Source organism: Mastomys coucha, unplaced genomic scaffold (assembly GCF_008632895.1).
Source record: "Mastomys coucha isolate ucsf_1 unplaced genomic scaffold, UCSF_Mcou_1 pScaffold15, whole genome shotgun sequence".
Lineage (NCBI taxonomy): Eukaryota > Metazoa > Chordata > Mammalia > Rodentia > Muridae > Mastomys > Mastomys coucha.
This window is the reverse complement of record NW_022196897.1, coordinates 85994183-86003698: the sequence shown is the minus strand read 5'-3', so window position 1 is coordinate 86003698 and position 9516 is coordinate 85994183.

Here is a 9516-nt window from a genome sequence, read left to right as displayed (position 1 = left end):
AAAGAGAGAGAGAAAGAAAGAGAGAGAGAAATTTGTATGACTGGATATAAGCACAATCTTTTCATCCTAACATAATATGCAGAAATTGCTTGTGTTAACTTGATCCATAACAGTGTCAGTACTTTACTCTGTCAGAATCACTCTATTATTGCTGGACTGATTGTGTGAGTTGAACATACAAAGGAAAAGCAGTGGGCTGCTCTTTTTGGTAGAACTCAGAAAGGAAGAATAGGCTTATGCTAGCTCAGGTGTGTGTTAGTGAAACATAACTCCTTCAAGGTTATTTGATTTAAACCATCCTTTCCCCCAATATAGACTTCTTATAAAGACTGAAAGCAGGGCCCCTGAACTGTTGAAAATTCAGAAAACTTAATACCAAATTAAAGACTCTGCTATCCAGCCAAGAACTATTATTTAGGTTCACTTTGATCAAAAAATAACAGATAAATTTGCATTTCTCTGAAAATGTTTTTTTTTTTTTCCTATGAAGAAAGCTGAAGCAGATGTTGGTGTCTACTCTATGACTCTGTGTTTCTCTCTTCCCTTTCCTCAGTATTGCAAGAGGGCTGCTACTCTGTCCTTATATCTGATATTCATCACAAGGATAGGAGTAAACAGAGGGGCAACCATATTTTTTTTTTGGAGTATGCTGATGAGCTGTAACTACATTATTTAGGCACTCATGTCTACAAGAGAATTTTTTTATTATTCAGATTGTGTTTATACAAAGTGAGCTACTTTTGTTAATTATATGAGTCAACCTGTAATATCTGTCTCAAAGTTACTTATTCAGAAACAAAAACAATATATGCTGGACATCAAATTTTTTAACAGAGAAATTAATATATAGGCAGTCAGTGACTTGTAAAGACGGTATCATTGGGAGCTTTACCTTCAGATATTTATTAGTCAGCAAAATATGTTGTGTATTACAGGGCAAGAAAGAATTAGCGAGGTTGTAAGGATAGTTTTTTGAAATACACTGATGACCATTTTGAGGTAAGCAGTTTGCAAAACCCCAGTTCTACTTCTGTTTAAATTTAGTTCTCCTAGGCACTGCTTCAAATACATAGCGGTACTTTCAGAGAAAGTCTGGGAGCAAGACACAATGAGAAGCACAAGGGATTTTGAGGGACAAAAGCTGGTCCTTGTGTAATGTAAATCACTTGGTTCCATTCACAAAGTCTCTCCCTCTCAGTGGCCACCACAAAAAAAAAAAAAAAAAAAAAAAAAAAAAGATGCAAAGAATAGTGTTAGATCAAGTAACGGAGAGCATCTGCTACCTACCACAAGCACAGCCATTTGTTATTTGTTTGGCTAAATAAATGGGTGACCACAGGGAAATCACTCTGGCAAATTTACTGACATCACCGTGGTGTTTCAGTAGGAAACTTGGGAATCATCTAATGCTACAGATGGCTGCAGCAGAATTATGCCACAGTCGGCTGTTGGAAATGAATTATCCAACCAATGGGCTTAGATTCTAAAGTGATACTGACTTGCCATGATAATTGACTATAACTCAATGAAAGCATTATGCTTTTACATTTACCATAGAAGGACCTGTAAATATTGCCCAAGGAGTTGAAATGTCAGCATGAATTGAAGCACTTGTTTTTCTACTGGGGATTATTGTAAGGCAACAGTCTTAAATGATATTCAAACATGCTCAAATCAGTTCCTTTTGAACTTGTCTATAATAAGAATGCTTATATTTTCTGTTTATTCCTCTATAAAATTGATTTGCCACCCTCATAGTTTCTTTTAATTTTATTAACTCCCTCAGTCCCCCTGTGAGATAATGCCACATAAAATAAATATACTCAGATGACATACCTGATAGGAAATAAAATAAAGTCTTCTATTTGATTTTGACTAATAGAGAAACACCCAAACATGCTTTGCCATACAGTTTACAAAAGTGCTCAAATTATTTATGTATAGTTTCTATGTCTGTGAGATTGAATGTAAAAGTAGCTCTTGATTCATTGGTTGCTGGCATATTTCATTGGTGAGATAATTCTTGATTTATTTTGCTTTATTGGCTTGATTTTTGTTTCTGTGTTTGTTTTTTGTTTGTTTGTTTTAGAAACTGTGTGTGCCTACTATAAACAATCACCTGGTAAATTGGTGCAAGTGTGGGTAGATAGGTAGATAGAGAGATACAAAGATATGACTAATCTCTTTTGTATGTTTGACAATGAATAGAAAATGATCTCAATTTTGAAAGCTCTTGTTTGGTAACAATTTACCTTCCTAAGAGTTCAAACTACTGATAATTGCATACACAATATGTTTATATACATCACCATGTGAATTTTATTTTGATAACAAAGAATTCTGTTAATAGGATAAGTAAGAGTTAGTGATTTTAATATCTCATTCAAAAACGACAGAAGAGTTATAGTAGGTTGCAACATAAATCTTCCCTTTTTATGAAATGGTATTCTCAGTCTTTATAGCTTGGTGTCTCAGCAAATCGAATGTTTGAAAATGTCTTCCTGGACAAATAGTTCTCAGATACTTCTAATTTTTTAATAGGATGCAAACTGTAGCCACACAGCAGTATTTATAAGCTTTTGTATAACTTGAAATCAATTGAGCTTTAAATAAATAGTTATTGCAATGATTTCATTTTGTTATTTATTTACTCATTTCTCTATGTGAATGTTTATGTATGGACACACATTCCACAGTGTATGTAGAGACCAACTTGTAGTAATCATATCTTTCTTACCACTATGTGGGTTGCATGGATTGAATATAGATCTTTAGGGTTGGTGGTAATCTCCATTAACCACTAAGTAAACCCTAAGCTAAGTAAATACTTGATGAACCCATTGGCTAGTTGATTCTTAGCAGCATTTCTGTAAACACAAATTTAAAATCATGTAGTCAAACAATGAGTTTTGCTAAGTAATATATTCAGCACCTATTGCTTATCATTTTAAAATGTAGAAAAATGAATGTAGAATTTTGAACTAACAAAAGGGATTAGATTATGAAGAATCACACAAATTGATAATTCTAGCAAGTGCCAAGCATCATTAATTTTCTCAAGGACAAAACAGTCCAGAGACAAAGGCACAACAGGGATACATCTAAGATGCTGAGATAGACCCACTCCTCATGTTTCATTAGCATCACTCATATGCCTCAAAGTGTTAATATAAGCTATAATTGTAGAGACTTTAAGGCAGCTATGGCTCATTGAAATATAGAATCTAAGAGAGTTTATTATAAGCAGATCACTAATTAGTGATACAAACTAAGACCTTTCACAGACAGTTATGTTCCTCCCATCAAACATCATTTCTTATATTTAGTAAGAGATTTGGGCTACATAGTGCTCACAAGGACATTAGACAATACTATGCACATCTTTAATCTTTCTCTAGATTGATGACTCAATATTCCTAATTCAACCACCCTTTTAATACAGCTTCTTGTATACACCCATAAAATTTATTTAGTAGATTCTTTATAGTTGTAATTTTTCTACTTATGAATTGTAATATAAATGTTTGATATGCAGGAGTCTGTTTTGTAACTCCTGTGAAAGGGTCATTCAAAACCCAAAGATCTTGCAATCCACAGGTTGGAAACTGGTGCTCAAGACTGCTATTGGTAATTTATATGAATTTTTAAAACGATTGATTTAACTTCTTTTCTTATGGAAACGATATGGACTCTGAGTCTTTTTACCATGTAAACACTGAACAACTTACTAATCTGACGTATTTTTCTTAAAACTATGTAGGCGAACTTAACACTTACTTGAGATTGGTGTACTATTTAAATAATATTCTGTATAGGTTCTGATAATTCTAAAACTGAGGTGAGGACCATAAAGAGAATAGTATCATAAGGAAAATACCAGTTAATTTTATAAAAGTCTTTAGAATGTGCAAGTTAAGAGTATATTGTTATACTTACCAAGCAATCAAATACAAAATCATACTGTATACAACTTACAAATAATTGGGTATACTTAATAGATTTGAAGTTGCAGTTGTGAATTAAAATCATCTCTGTATGCAGGCTGTGCATATAGTGAAGAAATTTAATCATTTTAGAGTTTAGTTATTGATTCTGGTTATCCTCCAGTACTCACTTATTTGATTCAGTTTAGTGAAAGGAGTGTTCCACAAGTGGATGAATATCAGCATCCTGTGATGCATCATTAAACCCTAACTATGGAAAACAAAAGATCTGTGCTATCTGGTTAGTTTAGGTACCAATTCCAGGTCTGCTAATTATTAGTTTGGAGATTCTAGGAAATGCTTTGGTTTTCTATTTTAGCAACAAATAACACACCATCTAAAAAAGAAAATTTAAACACCCATGTTTGTTCATTTGTCTGCTCATATAACAAATATTTATTAAGCCTGTACTGTAGTTAAGATATTTTAATTGCTACTGGACAATGAGAAAAGCATGGAGAATGAGATGACAGAAATCTGCTATATTTATCTATGGTTTTTTGACCAGTCATATGACAATTAAACACATAACAAATATGGCACAATCTTACATTTCTTATTTTTATGCAGTACTTATGTCTTTTCCATGTTAGAAATTCTGATGTGCAGCCTGAGTTTTATCTGTTACTTTCAAAGTCATAAGTCCACAGTTACTAGAAGAACTTCTTCAGTCCTCTGGGTCACAGAAAAAGGATGGTTTATTATGCAGAGAAACAATACGAGTTAGAGGATCGCCTACCTTTGTTCTTCCTGTTGCAGATTTCTAAAGTGAAACATGATATGAACAACTTATTTTGCTGCACATGAGACAGGGCTTTATTGGAGTGACCCCAATATTACAGATCTCTAGTGTTATATAGGCTTTGCCACCAAAACTGTACAGACATATATAAATAACTTATGTTTATTGCTTGGAATATTGGTAAACCTGAAATAGAGTGATATCTCCAATAATATTATATCTTCATTATAAAACAGTACATTTTAATTTATTTATTGTGTGTTCAGGTCCATTATGGTTGTGGTTGTGTGTGCATACATTTATACAAACACAGACATGCCTCAGTACTATGTATAAGTCAGAGAACAACTTGCAGAAGTCAGTTTTTGCTTTTTACTATATAGGTCTTATAAATGGATTAGACTCAGATCAATCTTATATTATGTCATCAATGTTTACCTACTGGTCATTTCTCCTGCCTTGAAAAGAGATATTTCTATTTTCAAAATCTTTCAATTTAATGGATCTTTATTTTATCTTTCTCCAATTATTGACTTACATAACTATTTCTTCAAAAGATAACCTGTATTTTCAGAAGCTACACCTATAAAGTCTTACCAATATGGCTGCTCAAACATGAGCTGGATGAGGATATCACCAATGAACACACCAAACAGAATGAAAAAACACACAAAGCCTCAATCCTAGTTGATTTTTTCCATTGGTTATTTTATTTGTTACATATCAAATCTTGTCCCCCTTGCAGGTTTCCACTCTGGAAGCCCCCAATCCCATCCTCCTCCCTTCTGCCTCTATGAGGGTACTTCCCTACCCATCCATTCCTGCCTCAAAGCTCTAAAATTCCTCTATGCTGGGCCATCCAGCCTTTACAGGACCAAGGGCCTCCCTTCCCATTGATTCCAGATGTGTCAGTGCTCTGCCACATCAGCTGGAGCCACGAGGTCCCTCCATGTGTACTCTTTTGTTGATGGTTTTGTCCCTGGGTACTGTGGGGAATTGAGTTAGTTGACGTTGTTTTTCCTATGGGGTTGCAAACCCCTTCAGCTCCTTCAGTCCTTTCTCTAACTCTTCCCTTGAGATACCAGTGCTCAGTCCAATGGTCAGCTGTGAGCATTCCCATCTGTATTGGTCAGGCTCTGGCACAGCCTCTCAGAGGACAGCTATACCAGGCTCCTATCAGCAAGCACTTTTTGGCATTAGCAATAGAGTCTGTGTTTGGTGTCTATAGGTGGGATGGATCTGTAGGTAGGGCAGTCTCTGGATGGCGATTCCTTCTGTTTCTGCTCCACTCAGTTCTTGTACTTTCTTTAGACAGGAACAATTCTGAGTTAAAAATTTTGAAATGGGTGGGTGGCCCCATCCCTCAACTGGGGTCTATACCTATCCACTAGATATGGCATAAACCCTTTCAAGTTTGTTTCATTTTTTGTTTTGTTTTGTTTTTTCTCTATCAAGTTTAATATAGATGTCCTACTTAGGGCCAACCACCCATTGTCCCTATATCTCTGCAAAGCAACCACTTAGGGTCTGTATTAACCAGAAAATTCCCAGAGAAGGAATTTTCTCTGATAAGGTTTGAAAGATGCATCTTTGGAGTAGGTTTAAGACTATGTTCACACGTCATTCAAATTAGTAATAGATTATTTCTTAGGGTCTGTGTACTGTGTACTGGTAAAGGTTTTTGGCCCAAAGAATGGTTCCAGCTATGGATTTCCTCCTGTGGAGCTAAAGGTAGAGCTAACTAGAAAATGACACTCATGTCCTTCCCAAGAGGCATTTCTTGCCAGGGTTTTCATTACTGAGGCTCTTGGTGTTCACAGCTGGATTAGACTGATAGTCATCAGTCCCTCTGGTAGGGTTCATGTCATCTTTCAGTACTATAGAAGGTAACCAGTAGGGATGAATCTTCCACATAGGTACTGCCGTGATTTTTTTTCCCTGTTTTTTGACTCAAGTCAGCACAATCATAAGGGACATGAAATTCAAACTACTCTGAGGTTTCTTCTTACTCATTGAGAATGACTATGTTAAATAAATGAATAAATACATGATTAAATAGGTATCTACAAATGCTGGTGTAGATGTTGGGAAAGGGGAAAACTTATTCACTGATATATGGAGTTCAAACTGGCTCAGTCAGTATGGACTTCAGTGGGAGAATACCTCAATAAACTACAAATAGATCTGCTTCATGATATAGCCATACAAATTTTGACACACGATTAAAGGACTCTATATCACACCACAGAGAGATTTGCTTGCCTAGGATCGTATTTTCTCCACATACAATATTCATGGATAAAAATAGCCTGGCTAGATGTGAATCAACAAATAAATGGTTAATAAAAATGTGGTACATTTATTTACATAGTGTAATATTATATAGTTGTAAAGAAACCAAAATCTTTTTTTCTTTCTTAATTTTTTTATTACTTAAATGCACTTTATACATCAAACATACTAATATTGAGTATGTTGAGAATCAAATAATACATAAAAAATTTTTCAACTTCTTTCTTCTTTCATTCCCTAAAAATATCATTAATGAATATTTAATACTATCCATAACTGAGGATCCTATATCTAATGTTGAATACTAAATTGTTCCAAAACATAAAAAATATTCTTTCAGAGTTAAACATAATAAAAGAGCATAAAATATTAAAAAAAATCATTAATAAATATATTCCAAAGTCCTTATATGATACCAGATGACATAGTGAAAGAGTATTTTTTGTTTAAATTTATTTATTTTAAAATTTTAATTAATGTAATTACATTGTTTCCATATTCTCTCTCTCCTCCCTTCCAAACCTTCCCATCTTTGGCACTCCCAAATTCAAACCCACCCCTAAAGTGACACACTTCCTCCAACGAGGCCATCCCTACTCCAACAAGATCATACCTCCTAATAGTGCCCATCCCTATGGACACGTATTCAAACACATGAGTCTATTGGAGCCGTGCCTATTTAAACCACCACAGGGCCCATCCCAGATAATGGGCCAAAGTAATTGACAACTGCTGAGAGGAGAATTAGCCTTCCTCAGCAATGAGCTTCCTGATTAGTACAGTGGTCAGCGCTAGGAATATATTTACATGGAGACAACACTGAACAGACTCAGAACTTTGTATTTATATGTTTATTCATTTAAATGTTTATGTTACAGCAATGACTAAAAGAAGAAATCAAAATCATGAAATGTACAGATGAATGAAGCTGTAAAAAGTCATTCTGAATGAAGTGAGTCAGGCCCAGAATGGCAAATATCACATATTTTTTTCATCTGTGGATGTAATATTTGAATGTTTAGATAGGTGGATTTCATTTGGAATAACTATAGATGTCAGGAAATTAGTAGGGAGCTGTTCAAGAGAGAGAAAATAGAATACAGCAAAATAAATAAGGATGGGGGATCAATGGTACAGATGTTTTAAATGGCATGAAGCATAGGATAAGAAGTACAAGGTAGGAAATATGGGTCAGGATAGTACAAAAGATGTTTGAAAGTCATATGAAAATGTACTACTCTGAAGCATGAATATATATATATATACATATATATATATATACATGTATATATATGAAATGTAATTCATATGTTTACATATATTAGAGGTACAGGAATTATAAACATATTTGACTCACATGTGAGTCACATATATGAGCTATATACATATGTATATGCATATATATGTATATATATATTATATGTGTGTGTTTACAGTGAATATGTGTGTGTGTAAATTGACTTACCCTATAACAAAGCAACAATGCCCCTATTAAACACACAAAGCCAATAAATGAAAAGACCACTACCATGAATGTTATCTGTTTATGAATTGTTGGTCAACGATGTATCATAGATCTCCAAACATTACAGAATATTTTAATGATTTTATCTTCCCAGCTTGATGGTAAGACTTTATCACTAGTGTCCTGTTTAACTGCATGTGGATTAGTGCATATGCCCCATATTTTAGCTCCTAGGAATGAGAATTTCACTCTCTCATCACAATGAGTACCTGTGACAATAGATGCTGTTCTTCATGTCACATACATGATGATGTAAATGCCATCATTATTTTTGAATGAGTATATATATATAATCTTAACTTATGAAAGAATAGGTTTGTGATTTGGCTAAAGAAAAACTTAATGTGTTGCTAATTGATTTATATGAAGACATGCAATTTATTCTAAGGCTGAAACTGTTTTGCCATTATTACTTAGTCATTTTAAATATCTTATACTCTTTTTTTTTCAGTGTTGTATTCATTGTGGGGAGCATAGGAAACAGAACCTTGAAATGAAAGATTAAATGAGAATAACTAACACAGTAATAATTCAATGCAAGTTATTTGCAATAAAATAGCAGCAAGATAGGTTTGGGTAAATAAAGATGATCACTACTCACTCAGAAGCATCCAAATATTGAAACCATGCTAAATGGAGTTTAAAAAGAAACGTTAAAATACTCCTTTTAATGGCAGGTGATGGTTTCATAAACTCATATATAGTTTAAAAATAAATATTTTCTTCACTCCAAGGCAAGGCCATTTATCAACCCCAAGGACACTGTCAAAATAAAGTAAGGAATGTCAACTTCAGTGAAGCTATTGGTATCCTAGATAGTGGCCCAAGAGGTAGAACATTGGACAAGGAAAAAATATGCATTACTATCAAGACTCCTTCAGTTTCTAAACTTTTTAAAAGATGCTATGAAAAATGACAGGTGTCCTGGCAAACTATCAGACAACAGAAAAACTTGAGAGGAAAAGAACTAATGA